This window comes from Somniosus microcephalus, chromosome 3 (assembly GCF_052327205.1).
Source record: "Somniosus microcephalus isolate GS21.2 chromosome 3, FLI_Smic_1.0, whole genome shotgun sequence".
In the NCBI taxonomy this organism is placed as follows: domain Eukaryota; kingdom Metazoa; phylum Chordata; class Chondrichthyes; order Squaliformes; family Somniosidae; genus Somniosus; species Somniosus microcephalus.
In genome coordinates this window covers 130047247-130072000 of record NC_140989.1, presented here as the reverse complement: position 1 = coordinate 130072000, position 24754 = coordinate 130047247, and positions in this window count along the sequence as shown.

The following is a 24754-nucleotide window of genomic DNA, read 5'->3' as shown; positions in this document are numbered from 1 at the left end:
TTTGCACCCATTAAATTTAACAATACCGACGCTTTCTTGTCATCTGACACCTCATTTACCTTGCAGTATACCTCTATTCGTTCGACATATGTAGTCCAATCTTCGACTTCATTGTCAAATGCGGTGATACTGCCACTCTTCGGCATTTTGGGTGTGGTTTAAAATGGCGTCTCCCAATGGCTTAAAATGGCGTCTCCCGTGCTTTCCTTCCTCCCCCGCTGCTGCCAACGCCGCTCCCGGCGGTTCTCATGGCAATGGCGGCACCCTGTAGGTTTCGCGCGCTTCTCCTGCGCTGTTGCCAATGCCGCTCTCGGCGGTCCTCATGGCAATCGCGGTGCCTCGCGTGTTTCTGCACGTCTTTCTCTCCCTCTCTTCGACGCTGCTCAGCCCCTGAACACCAGCTGCACCCTGTGCGCTCTGCCCTCTCTCTCTCTCTCTCCCGTCGACGCTGCTCGGCCCTTTGCTGTGCTGATCGGTCGGGCTCTAGCCCGCCGCTGTCCGGGAAGGGTCTGCGCACTACCTGTTGCCAGCCCGTTTCGCTGGACCACCTCAACTTGAAAGCCAAGCCTGGCTCTCCACAGCCTTCCCCGCAGTTCTCGAGTCTCTGCTGGATGACTGGGCGGTTGCCCATGGTCGATGCCCGAGTCTCTGGCCTTGACCTCCAATCTACTGGTCTCCAGGAACGAATCCCCGGGAGGTGATGCAGAGTTGCAGGTAGGTTCGAACTTGCCTCGTCGCCAATGTTGTGTCCGTGTATAATAAGACACAGACTGCAGGAGAACGGTACAACGGGTGTTTACTCAACGTGGCTCACATGGGAACTGATCTGTACAGATTACTACTCAGTGTTATATACAGGTGTGGTCACTGCCGGTACTGCAGTATACATGAGCTGTAAAAGATAGTTCCCCCCCTTAAAGGTATATACATTACAGTCAAAGAGGTAGTTTTTAAGGAGCGTCTTAAAGGAGGAAAGAGAGATAGAGAGGTGGAGAGGTTTAGGGAGGGAATTCCAGAGCATGGGGCCTAGGCAGCTGAAGGCACGGCCATCGTTGGTGGAGTGATTAAAATCGGGGATGCTCAAGAGGCCAGAATTAGAGGAGCGCAGATATCTTGGAGGGTTTTGGGACTGGAGGAGGTTACAGAGATAGGGAGGGGCAAGACCATGGAGGGATTTGAAAACAAGGATGAGAAATTTGAAATCGAGGCGTTGCTTAACCGGGAGCCAATGTCGGTCAGTGAGCGCAGGGGTGACACCGCTGCCTTCAGTGTGCCAGTGCAGCCTTCAGTCGCCTGAGGAAGAGAGTGTTTGAAGACCAGGACCTCAAACCCAGCACTAAGCTCATGGTCTACAGAGCAGCAGTGACACCCACCCTGCTGTATGCCTCAGAGACATGGACAATGTACAGCAGGCACCTCAAAGCACTGGAGAGGTACCACCAACGTGGCCTCCGCAAAATCCTGCAAATCCATTTGCAGGATAGGTGCACCAACGTCAGTGTTCTTGCTCAGACCAACATCCCCAGCATTGAAGCTTTGACCACGCTCAATCAGCTCCGATGGACGGGTCACATTGTCCGCAGGCCCGATACGAGACTCCCAAAACAAGCGCTCTACTCGGAGCTCCGGCACGGCAAGAGAGCCCCAGGTGGGCAGAGGAAACACTTCAAGGACACCCTCAAAGCCTCCTTGAAAAAGTGTAACATCCCCACCGACACCTGGGAATCCCTGGCCCAAGACTGCACAAAGTGGAGGAGAAGCATCCGGGAAGGCACCGAACACCCCGAGTCTCTTCACCGGGAGCAAGCGGAAGCCAAGCGCAGGCAGCGCAAGGAGCGCACGTCAACCCAAGCACCCCACCCACCCGCCCCTTCAACCACCATCTGCCCCACCTGTGACAGAGACTGTAGGTCCCGCATTGGACTCATCAGTCACCTGCAAACTCATTTTTAATGTGGAAGCAAGTCATCCTCGGTTCCGAGGGACTGCCTAAGAAGAGAAGAAGATGGGTGAACGGGACTTGGTACGAGTTAGGGCACGAGCAGCAGAGATTTGGATGACCTCAAGTTTACAATATATCACAATGTAAATCAATAACAGTTTGCATTCGCATTATCTGATTGGATTTCTGTTTTCTGATTTACTAACATAAGCTGTTACTCAAACTAAGCACTAGATGGTGCCCCTTTCTTTTTGTGGGACAGAGATGCAGTTTCCAATTGAATGTCTTACTGATAAGAGTCTGCCAGAATTAAAATCTTTATTGGATCTGTAGATACTTTCTACACGGCACAGATTACGTGTTCACATTTAAATTTTGTCTAGCTCGGAGATGTTACTGTAAAATATGCAAAAAGCTTCCTAAGTCTTAAGGGGAGATTAAGTAATGTTCACCATTCCCTCACACATGGAACATCGCGTAAATCTGTGTCATAAAACAGATTGGAGACTGACATATTCTGTGCCCTTTAACTGATGCATGTTCCTGGTGAATACTTTAATGTAAATTATTATTTTCTGTAGGCGATGGAAGAACTGGCACAAAAATGGGTATTCAGAGAACGAAGCAGCGTGGACCGCCTTTCATTGTACTGCACTATGTGGAGGCCTTTACCATCCCATAATATATACCTCTTGCTTTGTAAGACACCATGGTGAGAATAAAGGGCTTCTGGTCAGTGGCATTTAACAGTTCACTGAATTTAATAAAGTTAAAAGGAGTTACAGATCTAATTGCAAATGCAGAGTGTTGTCTATAGTCTAGCATCCAAAAACTGATAAACCAACCCTTAAGTATATGATCTGCATAAATGATGTTTTGAAAGGAAATTAAAACAAAGAAGTATGAATACTGTGCTAGGTATGATTTGACATTTTAGAACTACATCAATTATGTTTGCTGCAACAGTTATGAAAATAAACTGCTGAAAGATTGTGAATCTGATTTAATGTGTGTTTATTCTGATGGATTGTTTTGTGTGAAAAAAGATAAAGGCCAGATTGTTAGGTTTCTACGTAAACATATGAGACGAGGGGTAAGCAAAGTCAGAAGAAAGCTAAAAGCAAGCAATTCCATGTTGCCTTCTGCTGCCCATATTCTACAAGTTGACATATGACAGGTTCACAGTTTGTTCATTAATTCTATTTATAACTTGCATTATTTATGATACTCCCCACGGATCAAGCGATATTCATGTCACTGTTTTCTCAACTTTCAAATGAAATAAGTAACTGACTAGTAGAAGAGAATCACCACGTCTTGCATTACGTGAATAAAAACCTGGCCTTTGATTTCCAAGATTTTCTTTTCTAGTGCTTTGTTTCATTAGTGTCAGCCGTGGCTCAGTGGGCAGCACTCTCGCCTCTGAGTCCGAAGGTTGTGAGTCCCACTCCAGAGGCTTGAGCGCAAAAATCTAGGCTGACACTCCAGTGCAGTACTTAGGGAGTGCTGCACTGTCGGAGGTGCCGTCTTTCAGATGCTCTCTCAGGTGAACGTAAAAGATCCCATGGCACTATTTTGAGTAAGAGCAGGGGAGTTCTCCCCGGTGTCCTGGCCAATATTTATCCCTCAGTCAACATCACTAAAACAGATTATCTGGTCATTATCACATTGCTGTTTGTGGGAGTTTGTTGTGCGCAATTACAAGAGTGACTACACTTCAAAAGTACTTAATTGGCTGTAAAGCACTATGGGACGTCTTGAGGTCATGAAAGGTGCTATAGAAATGCAAGTCTTTTTTCCACAGGTACAGTTTGAAGGTGTGTTCAGTACAAATTCATCAAACTGCTTCTCATTCCACTTTATGTTTTTTTGATCACTTATTTCATAGCATATGTATATTTGTGAAATTGTTCAACCAAACGTGTTTGCGATTGGATCCTGCCTTTGTAAAGCTCTGCTATCTCTACGTCTGCCTCACTAATTTACTGATGCGCTGCTGTTGCATGAAGCAGATTGCCTGTTTTTTTCCTTTCACTTTTTGCATAACCTTCTCTGTACCTTGTCAAAGTCTTGCAAATCATCCTCAATGCAAAAGTGCCCATATGAAGAAAAAATGTGCACCTGTATATGTAGAAGGAGTCGTTAACCACTGGAGTGTGCACTCAATTCCAGAACAATGATTTACAACACACTGCGCAAAGCCACAGTTACAGCTGTTCAAGCATTTACCGAGTCCTCTTTCTCACCATTACTTTACGATGAATCTTCTATATACATTTCACTGATCATGGATTGTGTAACTACAGTAGAATGCCATTCAAGAGGCTTTGAAATGTTTGAACATATAGTAGTCTGATGCTCTGCATTGAAGCCACATTATTATTTTGGAGAAGGGACGTAGTGATGAATAGAACAGTGGGTTAACACAGCATCTGGGCATCTGAATAGGAATATAGTAATGGTAGAGGCAATCACAATATAACACTTTTTACTTGGCTGCTCAAGGTGACAGATAAAATATATATGGGCAATCTCTGTCTAATTCCGTAGCCACAAAATTATAACACTTCCCTAATACTATAGTCCTTACCTTTGAGATTTCAATATGGAAGATGGAAAAATAGACCTGACAACAAATCCTTGTGCCAATCCACATTTTAATGTTACCGCCCTCTCACACTAATCACTGCCATTTTTATAAATGTTTCTCTGCTATTGTAAAAATTACAGAATACTTGATTAGTAAGGTGGACAGCCTTTTAGCCATTGGATTCGATCGTTCTGACAATGCAGTTAGATATAGGACTGTGTTTGTAAGAATAGTGACCAACAACATTTCTAATGCCACCAACACAGAATTGTGTTTTATCAAGGGAAGTGTGAGAAACTCTTGTTTACTAATTTTGTTAATAGGTGAAAATTCATTATGTAATATTAGTATACAAATTCTTAACTGAGTTGCATGGAATGTGTTTGCCCAGAACTTTAATGGAGACATTAGCAATTTAAAATTTTTAAATAGAGTCATAGAGTCATAGAGTTACACAGCACAGAAAGAAGCCCTTCGGCCCATCGTGTCCATGCCGACCATCAAGCCCTATCTATTCTAATCCCATTTTCCAACACTTGGTCCGTAGCCTTGTATGCTATGGCATTTCAAGTGCTCATCTAAATGCTTCTTGAATGTTGTGAGGGTTCCTGCCTCTACCACCCTTTCAGGCAGTGAGGTCCAGAATCCAACCACCCTCTGGGTGAAAAAGTTTTTCCTCAAATCCCCTCTAAACCTCCTACCCCTTACCCTGAAACTATGCCCCCTGGTTATTGACCCCTCTACTAAGGGGAAAAGTTCCTTTCTATCTACCCTATCTATGCCCCTCATAATTTTGTACAACTCAATCAGGTCCTCCCTCAGCCTTCTCTGCTCTAAGGAAAACAACCCCAGCCTGTCCAGTCTCTCTTCATAGCTGAAGCGCTCCAGCCCAGGTAACATCCTGGTGAATCCCCTCTGCACCTTCTCCAATGCAATCACATCCTTCCTATAGTGTGGCGACCAGAACTGCAAACAGTATTCCAGCTGTGGCCTAACTAGCATTTTGTACAGCTCCATCATAACCTGATACTGATCATACCTCCTACATTCATATCTAAATCATTAATGTACACTACAAACAGCAAAGGACCCAGCACCGATCCCTGTGGTACAGCACTAGACACAGGCTTCCAGTCACAAAAACAACCTTCGACCATCACCCTCTTCCTCCTGCCACAAAGCCAATTTTGGATCCAATGTGCCAAATTGTCCTGGATCTCATGGGCTCTTACCTTCTTGACCAGTCTCCCATGCGGGACTTTGTCAAAAGCCTTACTGAAGTCCATGTAGACTACATCAACTGCACTACCCTCATCCACGCACCTAGTCACCCCCTTGAAAATTTAAATCAAATTGGTTAGACATGATCTCCCCCTGACAAAGCCATGCTGACTATCCTTGATTAATCCTTGCCTCTCCAAGTGGAGACTAATTCTGTCCCTCAGAATTTTTTCCAATAATTTCCCTACCACTGATGTGAGGCTCACTGGCCTGTAATTCCCTGGTTTATCCCTACTATCCTTCTTGAATAATGGTACTATGTTAGCTGTCCTCCAGTCCTCTGGCACCTCCCCTGTGGCCAGGGAGGATCTGAAAATTTGTGTCAGAGCCCCTGCAATCTCCTCCCTTGCCTCACACAGCAGCCTGGGATACATCTCGTCTGGGCCTGGGGATTTATCCACTTTTACGCCCACTAAAACCGGTAGTACCTCCTCCTTCTCAATACTAATTTGTTCAAGTATATCACAATCCCCTGCATGTCCTTTTCCACGACTCCTTAATATCACTGAATTATGGTCACTGTCACCAAAATGTTCTCCTACTGACACTTCTACCACTTGCCCAGCTACATTCCCTAGAATTAGGTCCAGTACCGCCCCCTCTCTTGTAGGACTTTCTACATGCTGGCTCAAAAAGCTCTCCTGGATGCACTTTAAGAATTCCGCGCCCTCTAAGCCTTTCACACACTGACTATCCCAGTTAACATTGGGGAAGTTGAAATCCCTACTATTATTACCCTATTATTTCTACACTTCTCTGAGATTTGCCTACATATCTGTTCCTCTATCTCCCCCTGACTGTTTGGGGGCCTATAGTACACTACCAGCAAAGTGCTTGCCCCCTTTTTGTTTTTAAGCTCTACCCATATGGCCTCATTAGAGGAACCTGCTAAGATATCATCCCTCCTTACAGCAGTAATTGATTCCTTGATTAATATTGCGACACCCCCTCCTCTTTTACACCCCCCTCTGTCTCGCCTGAAGATTCTATACCCCGGAATATTGAGCTGCCAGTCCTGCCCCTCCCTCAACCATGTCTCTGTGATAGCAACAATATCATACTCCCATGTGTTCATCAACACCTTCAATTCATCTGCCTTACTCGCAAGACTCCTTGCATTAAAATAAATGCCATCCAGCCTTGCTATACTCCCTTGTGCCGTTACATATTTGCTCTGCCTTCCAGGCTGACTTGTTTTTTCCTCTATATTTGACTGTGCATCACCCCCTACTCCACTCCATATCCCATCCCCCTGCCAAGTTAGTTTAACCCCCCCCCCCCCAACAGCACTAGCAAACCTCCCCACAAGGATGTTGGTCCCATTCCGGTTCAGGTGCAACCCGTCTGACTTGTACAGGTCCCACCTTCCCCATAAGCAGACCCAGTGATCCAGGAAACTAAAGCCCTCCCTCCTGCACCAACTCTTTAGCCGCGCATTCATCTGCTCTATCCTCCTATTCCTATACTCACTAGCACGTGGCACTGGGAGTAATCCAGAGATTATTTCAATGATTTTTCTTTTTCACCCCTCCTCTCCAGAAGACACTGACTCTTCCTGCTGTACCAAAGATGCCAACGACACTTTTGTTCCTTAAACAAGTGGTTAATCTTCATCTGTGAGCTTGGGCTTAAAGTAGCGACAGACTCTTTGATGTGTCAGGCATTATTTCGGAGCCCAATCCCGATCTCGCCCAACAATCCATTACATGGATTTTCCAGGATGGCCCATGAGATAGCGACCAGGAATGGGAATTTCTTTCCACTTTTTCCAATTACAAAATTATCTTTTTTATCCCTCCTTGACCCAGGGTCAAAGACCAGTTTCTGCACTTCACTCTCACCCTACCTGAGATCAGTGAACTCAACAGAGATCAGGAATTGAGCCAGGAACTGCCTTGGAGTAAGATTTTTGCTGTGCACCATTTGTAGCAAAATCCAAAACGCATCCTTTAAAAATGCATTTCTGATTTCACTACCATTACAACAACAACTTGGATTTATATAGCACCTTTAACAGCCCACGGCATCTTTACAGTTAGCACACAGGAGAAATGTTCTCTCTGCTTTGTGCAGTTTAGTACCTCACCAATGGGTGCATCTACATCCTGATTATGTGGACAGCCACATATATGTATTTGTGCACATATAACTCTGCTAATCCTGGCAATCTGGACTTCAAAAGCATGAGAAAAATTCATATTTATAACATTGAAGACAATTTTAAGGGCTGGTACAATATTTGATGGCACTTTATATCAGAAACTGTAACGAACTATCTCTATTTTGTATAGGAGCGAGCGACGGATTTTACACAAAATAAATCATCTCTTAGCTTTGATTTTTTGAAATGTTTAAAGTAGGAGACAGGAGACTGAAAATGTTAATGTAACTTTCAAACTTTTTTCTAAATATCTTTTTCCCTTGGAATATAATGAGCATATGGCAACCACACTCACTTGGACCCTCAAACGACAGGAGGGACCTGATTCTGATTCTGCATCCTGTCATCAGTGAATCCCAGGATTTTTTTTTTTGCAAAGCTATAAGACGTGATTTGCATTTGCCATTCGGATGGAGCTTAATATAATGCCACTTTACTGCAGGAGCCCTCAATCAGTTAATTAAACATGATATAAATCACGGCATGAATTTGTAAAGTAAGATTAATATGGCAAAGTGAGGGTAATAAAGAAGCATTGCCATTGTATGAGTGTGAATCAGGAATATGAAGATTACCCTGTTTGAAATCAGATAGCTTTGAATGTTCTTTGTGGCTAATCTGTCGGTATGCTTTGTGGAACCTGAACCTCTGAGCTGTCATCTTCAGCCAGATTCAGCCATAACTTCCTCAGCTTTCTCCATCAGTTAAACTATCATTTGAAAGCCTAAGATCAAACCTTTCATCAGACAATGAGGCTTCTCAGTCCCACCTGGGACACAGATAACGCATTTAATAAATATTTCATCTTATTTTAGCAACAAAAAAGTTTTTCTTTGGAAAGACAGGGATGTGCAAAATGCCCATGATAGTTACATTCATTCAATGTGGTCAGTTAGGTTTTTATATGTTTAATTAGTGGAAATAATTCTTTTGAAGTGATTAATGCTACAACATCTTGTTAATCCTGGGCAATTACAGTAACACAAGATATGGGCTTGAAAAACATCAAAGACTTTCTAAAGTTTGCACTGTATGAAACAAGGATGGGGGGGTGGTACAGTAAATGTGCACTGAAAACGCACCTCATAAAAGCGAATGTTATCTCCATAAAATTTTCAAATAAATGGCAGGACAGAAGAGTTGAAGCTTCATACTGGGCAGGCATGTTTAACATGATGTGGACTTGAGGTCATGGTAGTTCGCAGTAAGTGAGATTTTATTGGATGTTTTAGCTGTTTAATAGCACTTTTATGCCTACTGAGTAACTACACAAGCTATTCTGCTTCAGGTAGAGTACGGTGATAATGTTAGTTGTACAAATCTGAAGTGGCATTGTTCTACCTAATATCATGTTCGGTAATTTGGTAATGAACCTGAAGCAGTAAAATATGCTTGATGTCATTTACAGAGCACTTATGTAATATTTGATGCTGCCTATATCATATTTTATCTACTTGAACATTAAACTTATTGTTTAGTGGAGTTACAGATGGCCTGGTATAAATCCATCCAAAATTACCAAGTGTTTAAACCAAAGAAGGCCAAGTTCAGAATCTTTACAGCTCATTCATGCATAATATTTTCCTCACTAAGAATGAGGCTGGGCAAATTCTTTAAAACAGTTTGCAGAATTTTGAACAACTGGACTTCTCTCATAGGATTTAATAAGTGGCTATTCCCTAATCGATTAAGTCCAACAAATGTAAGCGGCCAGTGGCCAGTGGCCAGTGTGTTACGTCCTGTAGGTTTCCAGATCTTGTTTTTGGATATTGATTGAACCATATGCACTAGACAACACTGCAACAGGGCATACGACTAGGTATTCAATTCTGCTGTAACATTTAGCTCCATTGGTGTAAAGTTTGGGGGAGGTGCCACGGGTCACAAAAGTAATAAAATATTTTCCATCTACCTGCCCTCAGAAAAGGCGTTGAACTGTGAGTCAGTTCCTCAGCTCTGTTGCTTGACTTCCCAATGACTTGGCAGATTGGTAGAACAAATGAGTTTAACAAGCACATCCCATTCCACATACTTACCTGTTCACTATACTGCTGTTCGGAGTATCCCAACAAAGATTAAAGCTTGAACCAGGACAGGAGGAAGGAAGCCTATCGCAGGTATCTTAGGGCTCTTTCAGACCACTGAAAAAAAAATTCAAAGTAAAGCATAGGAAAAGCTATAGTTGTTATCCAAACACACTAGTGATGAATGAAAAGGGAGGAAATTAAATTAATGGCAGTGGGACTGATTTTGTCAGAGGCACTAATGGAACAGGAAAGCAATGTGTTTGGCAAATGAATTGGGAAAAGTGCTGCTGGACTGAAGCAAACTGAGAGCTTGCTTCTGCTTTTCAATTAAGAGAGACATTCAAGTGAAGAACATTCAATGAGCAGGTTAAAACTGAGTCACTTCTGTAAAAAAAAAAAATTTTTTTTAATATTGAAGACAGCAATTAAAGGAGAGTCTGAGGCAGACACCTAACACCTAAGAGGTGTATCAAAGGATATCTTTTTGGAAAGGAACTTGGGTGAAAGCCAAGGAAAGCCTATATATTGAACAGCGAGGCCTTTTTACAATATAATCACTGTAATATAAAAGTTGGATCAACTTAATCCTAGAGATAAGAATGGCTCCATTTGTTTTCGACCGTAATTTGTCACACTTCAGTAGTCATAGGTTTGCCTGTAGTGCAAGTTAACATGATATTGAATAGAAGAACAGAGCCTTCTTGAGAAAAAGGTGTGGAGATTAAAAGAACTCTAACTAATTTTATTACAAGTTCATCTGTGCCAAGCAACCTTTCTTAGTGCATCCATCAGAAGTTAAGTTTTCATCAATGGAGCAGAGTTCTATGGCCCCAGGAGTTCAAACAAGACTGAATGGATCTGATAACAGCAAGTGAGGTCATGAAATAGGGAGGTAATCTTTCTCTCTTAGTGATATGAAGGGAAACATTTAGTCATAAATGGGTCCCCTAAGGTCAGGATTTCTCACACTTGCCTAAACTTGTTCTACTAATTAGTCAACTGGTGTCGAAAAAGTGGATTAAACCACTACGGTTTGGATCAAGATGAAGTCAACTGAAAACTAAAAGGCTTAATGTCCACTGCATGGTTCAAAATAACTGGTGTGCTTGCAGCGTGAGTTTGAAGGTCTGCTGTGTTGTTGTGCAACGATTAACTTTGAATTGCTGATATGTGTGACATGCATCAGCCTGAAACTGGCTAATATGTTTGAATATCTCAATCCTCAAATAACTCTGCAAGGAATAAGATTTTGTTAAGAATGTTGTGATAAGTTGGAGTCAGCAGTAATTTCATGATTGGCTATTGCAGCACTATGAGACTTTCTGGTATATGGGATGCTAATTTTAATTTTAGAACTTCAGTTGTGTTTGCCACAAATATTTTGCCAGAAGCTGCTGTTCTTGTTAAGAAAGAAAGAACTTACATTTATATAACGCCTTTCACAACCTCAGGATGTCCCAAAGCGCTTTACAGCCAATGAAGTATTTTTGCAGCATAGTCACTGTGTTAATATAGGAAACGCGGCAGCCAAATTGCACATAGCAAGCTCCCACAAGCAGTAATGAGATAAACGAACAGAAAAACTGTTAGCTGTCATTCTAAGTTTAAACTCCACTTACAAATGTCTAGCTCTGTAGCTTCAATAGAAAGCAAGGGCGTGCATTTATATAGCACCTTGCTCATCCTCAGGATGTCCCAGCGCGTTTTACAGTCAATTAAGTACTTCTGAAGTGTAGTCACTGTTGTAATGTAGGAAATGCAGCAGCCAAATTGTGCACAGCAAGCTCCCACAAAGAGCAGTGAGATAAACGATCAGAAAAACTGTTGTGTTCGTGAAGGGATAAATGTTGGCCAGGACACTGGGAGACTCCACTGCTCTTTTTTTTAAGTGCCATGGGATCTTTTACAATCCACCTGAGAGGGCAGATGGTACCTTGATTTAACATCTCATCTAAAAGACAGCGGCCTATAAATTTGATTGCACAACACCTGATTTTCAGGCACAAAATGGGTGCTGCAGGACCCAATATAGTGTGTAGTGTGCACGCACTCAATCCGCACCGAGAGTGCGGTGCACGCCATATTGGTTAGAATGCCCTGAAGATGTCCAGGGTGCCCATTTGAAACCAGCCTTAGGACAATTGCTTATGCAAAAACGGCAGCCTAACGACTGTTTCAGGCCCCTTGTGACTGACTGCAGCAGGCACCATGCTTGCTGCAGTTTCCTCTAGGCACACAGCGGCAAAACAATCTGCCGCCTAAAAAAGGTAAGTTTAAAGTCTTTTACTTACATGAATGGGACACGTTAAACAGCAGGCAGCTGCCGACCACCACTCACTTCCCCTCCCAATTGCCTTCCCATTCCCGGATTCTCCTTACGAACTGGATGATCTCTGTGCCTTCTATGACCGGTGAACTGCCTCTGGAGCAGCGACTGCCGCCCGCAACTCACCGCTGCTATGCTAATGAGGCCGGCGGGTCAATGTGCCACGCAGTCCTGCCCTAGCCTCTTTAGACGCGTGTAGCTTGCGCAGCACCGGGAACGCCCTTCAATTCAGGCGCGATCCAATTTCCAGGCCAACATTCCCGACTTAGTCGCCAGGTTGTTCCCGTATGGACTTGAAACAAGACACTTAAAGCAAGGTTTTTTTTTGGATCAATTTGATCTGAGTTAGCTCGGCGTTTGAAATCATTCATGAAATGAAACGACTTTTCTTTTGTTGACTGACTCACATAAACTGCTCATCTGAAATAAGCCCAGTCTCCCATATCCTTGCCTCACAATGCTTTTTTTCTCTCTCTTCTGACTTCTTAGAAAAAATAAAGAGCTAGCGTAGTGACATTTTAATAAGAAATATGATAATAAAATTACACAGCAAATGCATAATGACCTGAAGTGCTTTGCCAGACTGTCACGCACTTGATGGGCTAGGATGGTGCCAGAAGATTGTGAGGGTGGAGCTCAGGCAATTTGCTCAGGCATCTAAACCCAAGATGTGATGGGTTTCCAAGCAATGTATTTTTTTTAATGATTTTCACTCGTTCTTTCTGTTTACTTTTTTTGGAATTCAGATTTTAGCACAGAAATTCGTATTTTACCATTATTGGCGCCAACTGCTTTCAATTTGTTGGCCAAGTTCCTTTGTGTAGGTCCACATTTTTGATAAGAAATATGATAATAAAAGGCAGTCTTTGCAACATTTGAACACTGGACCGGAAGTATAGTAGCAATTGACAGGAGGGTGTCACTAAGAAATAGTAACCTGGATTTTCCAGTGTGGAGCGCATCTGTGTATGATTCACCTTTTACATTACGTTCAGTGTATTTAGATTTCATTGTGTACAAAGTTCGATCCCTGGAATCTCATTATTTCTCAACTGTTCCTCAAACTCTGCTGCAGAAAGCGACACTGTGGCCCTTCAGCAAATGAATGCAACGTGGATGAATCTCCCTCACACCTCACCTCCAATCAACAAAAGCCTCACTGGTCAATATACAATGAAGTACATAAACTGTACAGTCTTTAAATAACAGGGTAGTAGTAGCGATAATGGTAGTAATAGTTAAAGTGGTAATATTAGTAATGTGTTACTTGTACACCAGGATGATAGTGCCAACGCAGAAGGGAGTATATAATCATGGTAGATGAGTGTGTTGATGACTATGCAGGCTGATCATAATATAGTCTTCAAATAAATACCAATAGAAATAATAGCATTGAAAATGATAGTGCTGTTCTATTAAATACTTCACATTGGGCCATAGCTGGTCACCAATGAGTTACAAGAACACAATTCAGCCTAGAACGGTGTCATTAAATGTGACAAAGGAGATAGTGAAGCTTTTAAACTTCACCAAAAACCTTAAGGTAGAGTTACTGTCTTAAACTCACTGTTATTCAATCAATCAATCAATCAATCAATCAATCAACTTTATTGTCATTGTTAGTGCACAAGTGCAGTACAACCAAATGTAGGCTTGCGGCTCCCGAGAGTGTACATTTAGATTAAGACATTTAAACATTCAACATACATTTGGCTTGTAATATATTAACATAAACATAATAAAGTGCATTGGCAGATGTGCAGGCTTTAGAGTTTATTTGTGGAGTTCAGTAGGATGACAGCCCTGGGAAAGAAGCTGTTCCTAAATCTGGTCGTTCGGGTGCGAATGCATCTGTAGCGTCTCCCAGATGGCAGGAGGGCGAACAGACTGTGGCTGGGGCGGGTAGGGTCTTTGATGATGGTCCGTGACCTCCGTAAACAGCGTTTCTGGTCTATGTGCTCTATGGTCGGTAGCTGGGTGCCGGTAATGCGTTGGGCAGTTTTGACTACCTGCTGCAGGGCTTTCCGGTCATAGTAGCTACAGCTGCCATACCATACTGTGATACAGTTCGTCAGGATGCTCTCTATTGTGCAGCGGTAAAAGTTAGAGAGGATCAGGGGTGACAGGTTACATCCCTTCAGCCTCCTTAGGAAATATAGGCGCTGCTGGGCCTTCTTCACCAGAGAGGAGGTATTGAGGGACCAGGAGAGGTCTTCTGTGATGTGGACTCCGAGGAACTTAAAGCTGTCCACCGAATGGATATGGAAAAGTTCATTTCAAAACAAGTTGACTTCCTATTTTTCTCACCATTTTGAGACAAGCATGGTTCATATGGAATAATAGCAACAAAACGTTCCAAGGTGCTTCACAGGCGAGATTATCAGACAAAATTTGACACCGAGCCACAAAAGACGATATTAGGACAGGTGACCAAAAGCTTGGTCAAAGAGGTAGGTTTTAAGGAGCGTCTTAAAGGAGGAGCGAGAGATAGAGTGGCAGAGAGGTTTAGGGAGGGAATTCCAGAGCTTAGGGCCCAGGCAGCTGAAGGCACGGCTGTCAATGGTGGAGCGATTAAAATCAGGGATGGTCAAGAGTCCAGAATTTGAGGAGCGCAGAGATCTCGGAGGGTTGTAGGGCTGGAGAAGGTGATAGGGTAACGCTAAAGATGGCAAGATAGAGACCGAGTATATAGGACACCTCATTACATGCTGTGATGTTCCAAATTGTTTTCCTATTGTTTGCAAGCAAATAAATTAAATTAGTTGTAAGATATTAACATGTGTACATTAGTTCTTTAATATAACTTGCTGGGCAAAACAGTAATAGAAGAATAACATTCAAAGATTCACATGTTGGTTTAGAAGGTTCCTGAACCCAATCATTTCTTCCATTAAAGTGACTATTTCAACTCCGCCAGTGCATCAAGAAGTTTAACCAGCAAGTAGCTGAGCCACATGGGCTAGGAGGGTCCCAGATTTGAGCCCAGACTCTGCTGTATTAGCTGTCATTATACTTTCTGTCCAGCATTAGAATACTGTAAATAAACTGCCTTTTCCAATCAGCAAGTTAGAGTTAGGAGCACGGCAATCAGCTTCAACAATCATGAGCAGGGAGGGTGGAATTCACTAGGATTCCCACTCCTGATCCAATGACCCCTGCTGCAAGTGTAGATGTCTGACATTGGGTAAGGACAGGATTGGGCTCCAATATGTGGGTGAATAACCTAGCACCATTTGCTATCAAGACACACACAAGCAGAGTAATAGCGATGGAAGCAGCCATCGTTTGTTTCTTTCTTGCCAATTTTCCCTCTCCCTCCTTTCCTGAAGGCATTAGTTTTTGCTAGGGTACGGTTAGAAAGATGCAGTCATGGTCAAGAGATACAGCACTAACTAATGGAGAAAGTCACTCCTAGATCTTATAAAATGGAGTGCAATGGAGAACAGCATAAAAACAATCGTTAACCACCTGTGAAAAAAAGGGATGGCTCAATTGATCAACAAGGTGAATCTCAGTTCATATAGAAGTACAGATTGTGTATTGTTGAAATCCACTTCTGCAAGTCCTGATGTTCAACATAAACCAACAATGGACATGTAAAATGAACCAGAACTATGGCAATGACTCACAGGACCTGGAATTAAGAAAACTCAGTCAGGAACCATCACCATCTCAAACAGAAGGAAAGCGATTTCCTTTTACCCACCATTGGTGGCCGTGTCTTCAGCTGCCTAGGCCCTATGTTCTGAAATTCCCTCTCTAAACCTCTCTACCTCCCTCTCCTCCTTTAAGATGCTCTTTAGACCCACCTCCACCACCCTTCCTAATATCTCCTTCTTTGGTTCGATATCAATTTTTGTCATTAAGCTTCTGTTTGGAATATTCGCCTATGTTAAAGGAGCTATATAAATGTAAGTTCTTGTTGTTGAGACATCATAGCATGTTCTAAGCATCTCTTTCAGAAATGTTAAAGCTGTTGTCACATTGTTTTCACAGGAACACCCATTAAATGCACTCTTGGTGCACTAAGAGATATTTCATCCCAGTTATTTCTGTACTTCAAGCAGCTATTCGCAATGTAGCCACTCCTCTCTCATGTTCAAATAGGGTCATAGTACCTGAATGTTAGGTTCTATGCTTCAATAAGGGACATAGTGCTGATTAAAATGCAAGTAAAAGCTGGGTATTTTAAACAGTTCAGGCCCCCTATTCCAGAATAAGACAGTGAGACACTATTTGTAACTGCTGAATAACCATGTTAGATTGCCTACACTGTTGGCTAGAATGTTAAATAGGTTTCTAGAACACACCAACTAGTTATTGGGAGGTAGTATCTAGTGTCTGGACAACTGTATTCTAAAAAAGTAATTGCTAAATCTGCTCCACTTCATTTTGTAAAGTTTCACGATCAAAAACCAATTTTAAACAGTCCAATGGAAAACGGCTCTTGCTAAGCGTACGGCAAATAAGAGTGTCGTTCACTCGAATGTTCGGAGTAATGCTCGTTGACAGCTTGCCCTTATACACTGAGCAAGCTGTAGATTAGTTTGGTGTTTGTTAAGCAACTCAGTCCATCATACCTTGACACACGTAGCATCAGGGAAGTTCTAATGCAGCACCTCATAACCATAAGTTAACTGATAAACTTTATTCAAATGCATCCTATGTTTATAACATCCATTTTACTTTAGTCTACACTTTGGTTATGTTTATAGATTATGACAACACTGTAGGCTTAAGAACAGGTTTTGTATATACTGTATGTGTATTTCCAGTTTTCAAATTCTGAACATTTAAGCTAATTAGACATCAGATTGTTCCCCCTTGCTAATGTTTGGCAAGCTGCTTGGCTAATTTATGAAATATGAATTTATGCAGATTCCCTTTGTTTGTAGCAGCTGTTTGGCAATGCTTGCTTCAGTCTAACCAACTGGCTCCCCAGAGCGGCTTCACAGCATTGTCCTTGAGCTGAGTCAGTCTTTCTGTCACACACAAAGGAGCCATCACACCTTGTGAAATAAAACAAGGAGAGTTTTATTTCGTAGAGGTTCATCTTATCTGCTCCACTTATCACCGCACAGCTTTCAGTACTAAGACACCATCCATCACTGTCTGGTTTGTTCATGTCCTTGGCCCCCTTGTTTATTTTTGCAATTATCCTTCCTCTTTCACCCCTCCCTGCTTCTGTGTACCTTTTCAATTAGAAAATTCTGCCATTAAGATAGTGGTAAGACCCAAATGTATTAGTGAACATAGGCTGAAGGACTAACACAAAGCTAAAACTCAATTAAAAAAGAAAAAGAAAGACTTGCATTTCTATAGTGCCTTTCACAACCTCAGGACATCCCAAAGTGCTTTACAGCCAATGAAGTACTATTGAGGTGCAGTTACTGTTGTAATGTAGGAAATGCAGCAGCCAATTTGCAAACAGCAAGCTCCCACAAACAGCAATGTGATAATGACCAGATAACCCTTTTTTGTGAGGTTGGTTGAGGGATAAACATTGGGCCGGACACCGGGGAGAACTCCCCTGGTCTTCTTCAAAATAGTACCATGGGATCTTTTACATCCACCTGAGGGAGCAGACGAGGCCTCGGTTTAACGTCTCATCCAAAAGACGGCACCTCCGACAGTGCAACATTCCCTCACTACTGCACTGAAGTGTCAGCTTTGATTTTTGTGCTCAAATCTCTGGAGTGGGACTTAAACCCACAATCTTCTGGCTCAAAGACAAGAGTACTACCCACTGAGCCATGGCTTACGTTTAGTCATACACCAAATATAACACAAGAGATCAACATCTTTCTGTATTTCAATGTGGCTATATATTTATGCAAAATATACTTGTCCCACCTGTGGAGTCATTGGGCAGGATTTTCATTGGGCCGTGGAGGCGGGATTGGAGGCATGTGGTGGGTTAGAATTGCAAAAACTGGCGTGCGGACCCAACTCCGCCTCCATCCCACCTCCAAGCAATTTTCATTAATTCGTGTCTAATAGTCCCATCTCCGCCCCACCTCCAAGAGGCGGGATAGGCCGTTAAGGCCCTTAACAAGCACTAAATTGCCTCTATAATGCCATTTTGAAAGGCCTTTGCGATTTTAACCCTTTTCCCACGTGAAACACGCCTGTTCTGAAACAAAACAGTGAAACCTGGCGGGAGCACAATTGGATTGCTGACTATCAGCTGCAGCTCAACCATTAAAGAGGAGATTTGATCGGCCATCATTTGCAGGTGGCAGGACTTTGTAGTCTCAGGTCTGGAGGAACTTTTAGAAGGCATAACCACAGCTGTGGAAGTTTGGAGCCTGACACCCATCTCCAGTGTGACCTCCTGGAAAACCTCTCTCACCACCTTCATTGAGCGCTTCGTCAACTGAGGCATATACCAGAAACATGGGAGCCATTTATTTCCTTCCCTTCTGGACATTAGATGAGGACGAACACCAGCCGCGGCACCAGCAGAACCAGGAACAACAGCAGCACCAACAGCAGCAGCAACAACAGGAGCGCCAAGTTGCTGCTCACCCACCTGAAGCTGCACAGGCCAGAAGGGGCCAGTGCATGGAAGCCCGTCAGTGCAGGAGATACCCCTCAAACAGGGTCTACAGACACAGGGTCAGCTACCTCAACATGTCTGAGCAGCAGTGCCAAAGGCGGCTCCGACTTTCGCGAGAGGTAGTGGGTGACATCTGCGCAATGCTGCAACAACACCTGCAGGTCAGAGAACCAGGTGGACAACCCTTACCAGTGGCCGTCAAAGTCACCACCGCACTCAACTTTTTTGCCTCAGGCTCATTCCAGGGATCAGCAGCAAGCGGCATCTCCCAGGTGGCCGCACACACTTGCATCACGCAGGTAACCGATGCCTCCTTTGCCATCGTGCACAATCACATTCATTTCAACAAGGATCAAGCAAGTGTCATGGTGCGTGCGGTTGGATTAGCTGATCTGGCAGGCTTTCCAAGGGTGCAGGGCGTCGTTGACTGCACACATGTGGCCCTTAAGGCACCCCATTGCAATCCAGGTATTTTTGTCAACCGCAAGGGCTTCCACTCCCTTAATGTTCAGCTGGTGTGTGACCACAAGAAGGAAATTTTGCATGTTTGTGCCAAGTACCCTGGCAGTTGCCATGACTCCTTCATACTGCGCCAGTCTAGTGTGCCTCCACTATTCAGTCCGCCAGACCAACTTAACGGATGGCTACCTGGAGATAAGGGCTATCCCCTGAAGACGTGGCTAATGACGTCGTTGAGGAGACCATCCAACGAAGCTGAGGAGAGCTACAACTCCAGCCACATGTCCACCAGAGCCATAATTGAGCAAACCATCGGTTTGCTGAAGATGCGCTTCAGATGCCTGGATAGATCAGGTAGAGCCCTGCAGTACTCAGCAGCCAGGGTCTCCAGAATCATCGGGGTTTGCTGTGCACTTCACAACATGGCACAGCGTCGTGGCTTGCAGATTCCTGAGAACCAAGTGGCTCGTCACATATCCTCCTCAGATGAGGAGGAGGAGGAGGACGAGAGCGAAAATGAACATCTTGCAGAGGCCCATCAACCAGCGGCAGCAGTATGTGAGAACATTGCTGCCCGGGATGCCAGGAACACACTCATCTTGGACAGATTTGCTTAGCCAAGCCAATCAAGCACTTTTGCCTCGCAGCTTCTTACCTGAGCATCAACAATGGCCAAGGACCAACGGATTCCTAGCAATTTGACCACCATACTGACAATTGCAAGTAATCCTAAGCTCTCGATGTGAAAGTCCCATTTGCAAAATGACACATGCCACAACCACAGCAGTAGCCATCAGATTTTTTATTAACATTATTCATCTGATGGCTTTTTCACAGAAAACATCAAATTTCATCCAAGTGACTACCCTTGTGACGATTTGTGCAGTATCTTTCTCTTATGCGTGCTCCTACATGGTGCTTCCCCTGTGGCTTCAGCAGATGTGGAGGCCCCTTGCTCACTTTCCTGCTGCTCCTGTCTCAACACCTTTGGTGGGCGTCCTCTGGGGTTGTGAACCTGTGAGGGCTCGGCAGAAGTCTGCTGCTCCTGCGGCTGTGCAGGGGTTGAGACGCCGATCTCAGTTGGGTGTGGACTCTGGTGGGGCTCTGACTGAGGTCTCTGCAGTGGCATGGAAGTGTGAGCGCTTGGAGAGGAGCCCTCACTTCCTTGATGTCTGCCACCAACTTCCCTCTCATGGGTCAGGTCCCCCTCAGTGCTTGTAAATGGCTTGAGAGCACCTTGCTGCACATCAGGGGGACCATGGGGACCCATATCTGCACTGACAGTCCTACTCAGAAGTACTTCCATGAAGGTCTGGTTTCTCTATTCAATAGATGACCATCGCTCCTCCAGAGATGTCATTCTATTCTGAACATTCACCATGTTTTCTGCACTTTGGCGACTTATCACCTCCATGGAGGTTGCCATCCTTTCAATGGTGATGCGTTCATGTGCCAATGACGCCACAAAGTCTCTACTCATGTTCGCTATGGACTCCTCCATTCGCTCCACACTCGCAGCGACCCTGGAGACAAAACCTGCCAGAGACTCTACATCTGTTCCTGGAGTTCCATCACTGCTGATCTTATGGATGGACCCAGAGGCAGAGGGTTGACATGCAGCTGAGCCGAGCTGGCAGAGTCCTGCGCCTTCCGACTAGGACTCTCCACTGCTGTCCCTGTCTCCACAATCTGCTGATGCTCACTTGTGAGCTGTGATACACGAGTTGACAACACTACTCTATGTCCCGAAGGTCCCACCGAGGTGTGAGTGTCTGCGCTGGTGCTGGGTGCGCTGAATTCTGCTGGCGCTGTGCCCTCAGAGGTTGCAGCTTCCTCTGAGGAGTCTTGAGGCTCATGCTGTTCCTCCTGGCTAGTGGGACGGGTGCTTGCGATGGTCCTGTGGGGGAGTAAAGGAAAGAGTCAGCGATGTGATGCCAAGGTTACATGCACATTGCATATTGCAGATGATCATTAGTCCATCTGTTAGAACTTCAGAATCATTATCAGCGACTCATGCAATGTCAATGAGAGAGATGGAAAACTATTCTGTCACCAGCTTGCTGTGATGCACCCCTCTGCCTGTCCCCCGCTTGCGCATCTTCCTCCACTCCTACGATCTCCAGGACCACCTTCTCCCAGGGAGTGAGGTGGGCTACTGAGGGTGGCCCTCCTGTCCTCGCTCTTTCCCTCTTATTGTAAGCTCTCTTTTCCTGCAATGAGGGAGACAAGTGGAGGTTGAGTGAGAATGAAGGAGTGAGTGTAGAGATTCCATAGCATAGATACTTAGAAGGAGACAAAGATGGAGTGAGGTGACAAAACCAAGGGCCCTCCCTGTGTGTTGTCAGTTGTTTTCATAGCACCACAGTGATGGGGAGTGTGAGGGCTGCATAGTCAAATAGTTAGGTGAATGTGACCAGAGAGAGAGAGGGAATGGGTAAGGGTGCATGGATGTCAGTGTCAAGTGGGATGTGGAGAAAGAGATTGCTAAAGCTGAGTGCTGGTGAGGAAAGGCAATGGGGATCAGATTGAGGGTGATGGGAAATTCATACTCACTTTTCCAGTGCGCAGAAGGTCATGAAACCTCTTCCTGCATTGAATCCAGGTTCTGTGGGTTACTGATAATGAGTTGACCTCCTCTGCCACCTGGACCCACACTGCCTTGGTCTGCTGGGGAGGCTTCTTCCTCCCTGAAGAGGGGAAGAGCACCTCTTTATGAGCTCTTGCTCCCTCAACTAAAGCCTGCAGGGCAACGTCATCAAACTTCGGAGCAGCCCTAGGTCTCTCGCTGGTCATTCTGCCTCCAGGTCCCTGCAGCATGAAAGGCCAAAAGGTTGGTAGTCTGCAGAAGAAGCAAGGCTTGTTGCAGACCTTAAATGCAGCAGCAATGATGACATCATCAGAGGCGACTTTCAGACTGGAAAAACTCATTTGACATGGGTTCCCACACGTTGGAACTCAGTTGGCCAATTAAGTTAAAATCGCATCACTCTCCCACATCGATTTAGATTTGGGTGGATAACACGAAATGCGGATTACACGACCCCAGCCCGCCCCTGACTTAAAATCCAGCCCATTATTTTTTAAGTTTCGGTTAATGGAAGAGGACACAGAGAGCTGATTAAAGCAACACTATCCCCCTCACTCACAATGGCAAACCTATTTCCCCCTTGCACAATCTTGTTCAGTTGATTTTTCTAATCCTCCTTAGCTCCTCATATGCTATGTACCAGTGAGAAGCCTCGGCTTTTTTTGAACTAGTTATGTGCACTGGAATGGGCTGGGTCAACACAATTTGCGTCTCTATTCTACCCTGTATGATGGTGACTTGACTAATGCAGCATCACTTCAATAGCTTGGTGGAGATTGGGAAGCCACTGGCCTATTCATTCTTTGGGGCCGTGCCCTTTTTACTGGCTTAAACGGGTGCCTAAGCCTCCAATATGAAGTGCACTGCTCGCCATATTGGATTGGGCTGCTTAGTAGGTGTCCAGGGCACACACCGGAAGCATTTAAAACACTCATTAAAATATTTTAGGGTCCTACACTTGTTGTAGGACCTTTTTCTGAAATTGGCTCCCCCAGCGCTTGCCTCGCCACGTTAAAAATTTGTTCAGCAATTCGGGATGCTAACAGACAGCAAGATCCTTCAGCAGCGCTATTTAAAGAGCTAAAGAAAAAAAGAAAGAACTTGCATTTATATAGTGCCTTTCCCAACCTCAGTACATCCCAAAGCACTTTACAGCCAATGAAGTACATTTTTTGAAGTGTAGTCACTGTTGAAATGTAGTAAATGTGACAGCCAATTTGCGCACAGCAAGCTCCCGCAAACAGCAAGGTGATAAAGACCAGATAATCGGCTTCAGTGATGTTGATTGAGGGATAAATATTGCCCAGGATACCGGGGATAACTCCTCTGCTCTTCTTCGAAATGGTGCCATGGGATCTTTTACATCCACCTGAGAGAGCAGACGGGGCCTCGGTTTAACGTCTCCTCCAAAAAAGGCACCTCTGACAGTGCAGCAGTCCCTCAGCACTACACTGGAGTGTCAGCCTAGATCTTTGTGCTCAGGTCTCTGGAGTGGGACTCAAACCCACAACCTCTGACTCAGAGACTCATCCACCACATGCAGTTTGTCCTTTTAGGCTGCTGGTTAACTTCTGGCTGTTTCTTGGCCTATTTTCTGCCTTCTATAACTGATTTCTGATTAGGAGTTTTTGCTGGTTCCCTCAGCCTCAAACTCGCTTCACTGAAAGACTACACGCCAAGGGAGATTGGCCAGTTATTTAATGAAATCCTTTCCTGCAGTGGTGGCAATGCTGCATTTAGCCTCAGGAATTTTCAGGCTAGGGAGGGGAGCCATCAGGCATGGTTCCTAGCTGAGTGATTTCTGTTAGAAATGTGTGTGTATGTGTGTCGGGTCAGGGCAGGAGTGGGCTTGGCTATAATACTCTCTAGGTTGAATAGTCTGATGACACTGTCTAGACTTATACCTGAAGAATGGCCAAGGTTGGACCCCGATTTTAATTCCAGGTGGATTCCCCGCTCAGGCCTCAGTTAAAATCACAGTCGGGTCTCAATGCTGTCATTGGGCTGCAACATGCATATGTAAAGAAGGACCCTGTTGGCTCTGAGCGCATGTCCTTGCCACCTGCTCAGGAGAGCAGGTTAAAACTGCAGATGTTACGATCTTGGTGGCTTTCAAGCAGGTAAGAGTCAGGGCGATTTTAACTGCCCACCCACTAGGTTTCTGCTGAGCGAGTAGGGTTAAAATCACCTCTGAGAGCCTGGAGACAACTACTTGTGGAACCATAGTCAGGCAGGATTCACCGTCCTTAGGGGAGAAGATGTAAAGAAAGGAAATTGGAAGGGAGGGGTTGGTCATAAAAATAAAACAAAAAAGGTGACTCAACCGTGGCTAACAAGGGAAATTAGGGATAGCATAAGATCCAAGGAGAGGACATATAAATTGGCCAGAAAAAGCAGTAAACCTGAGGATTGGGAGCAGTTTAGAATTCTACAAAGGAGGACAAAGGGATTAATTAAGAAGGGGGAAACAGAATATGAGAGTAAGCTTGCAAGGAACATAAAAACTGACTGTAAAAGCTTTTATAGATATGTGAAGAGAAAAAGATTGGTGAAGTCAAGCGTAGGTCCCTTGCAGTCAGAATCAGGGGGATTTATAATGGGGAACAAAGAAATGGCAGACCAATTAAATACATATTGTGGTTCTGTCTTCACAAAGGAGGACACAAATAATCTCCCAGAGATGTCGGGGAACATAGGGTCTGATGAAAGGGAGGAACTGAAAGAAATCAGTATCTGTAGGGAAATGGTGTTAGGGAAATTGATGGGATTGAAGGCCGATAAGTCCCCAGGGCCTGATAATCTACATCCTAGGGTACTCAAGG